Raw genomic sequence first — 594 nt, 5'->3', positions numbered from 1 at the left:
CCACGAACCTTTTGATGTCCCTAGTCTGTGGCCCTAAGTGAGCAGTACACTTAGATGGCTAACGGACGGTCAGGGCATTGCGAAGGTTGGCCCGGGGCCGTGTCCTCAGTGTCCTGGCAGATGCCTGCTCCCATGCGGGGGAGCCTATCGTTTCATGAGTCTTCAGAGGCAAGCAGTGGGAAAGAGTAGTAGAGGTCAGTGTAGGGCCCCCCTGAGGCAGGCACCGAGGGATCAGGAAGGAAGGGAGGAAAGGCGAGGGGTTGGGAAGCAGCAGTGCTGGACTTGGTAGGGCTGCAGACTCTAGTTCACAGACTCCAATCTTGCTCCAGCCCCGACCCCACCCCTCCTAGGATCCCTGGGGATCCCTTGTTAGTGTTGGGACCCCTGCTCTCTGCCTGGTGGCAAATGCCTCGGGTCTTCTGTTCCAGACTGGGTGCTGAGCATTTCCATGTGCTCCTGTGCAGGGGGAGAAGTCTCCATGTGTGAAGACCTTGTTTTCACAATTACAGAAAAAACAGCCCCCAATTTCTTTCCTGAGATTCGAATTCCTCCACGTGCTGCCGGTCCCTGGGGCCCAGGCTGCTGGGGAGACGT

The sequence above is a fragment of the Echinops telfairi genome, unplaced genomic scaffold (assembly GCF_000313985.2).
Source record: "Echinops telfairi isolate 266 unplaced genomic scaffold, ASM31398v2 ScPeMD7_4048;HRSCAF=4782, whole genome shotgun sequence".
In the NCBI taxonomy this organism is placed as follows: Eukaryota; Metazoa; Chordata; class Mammalia; order Afrosoricida; family Tenrecidae; genus Echinops; species Echinops telfairi.
This window is presented reverse-complemented; position numbering follows the sequence as displayed.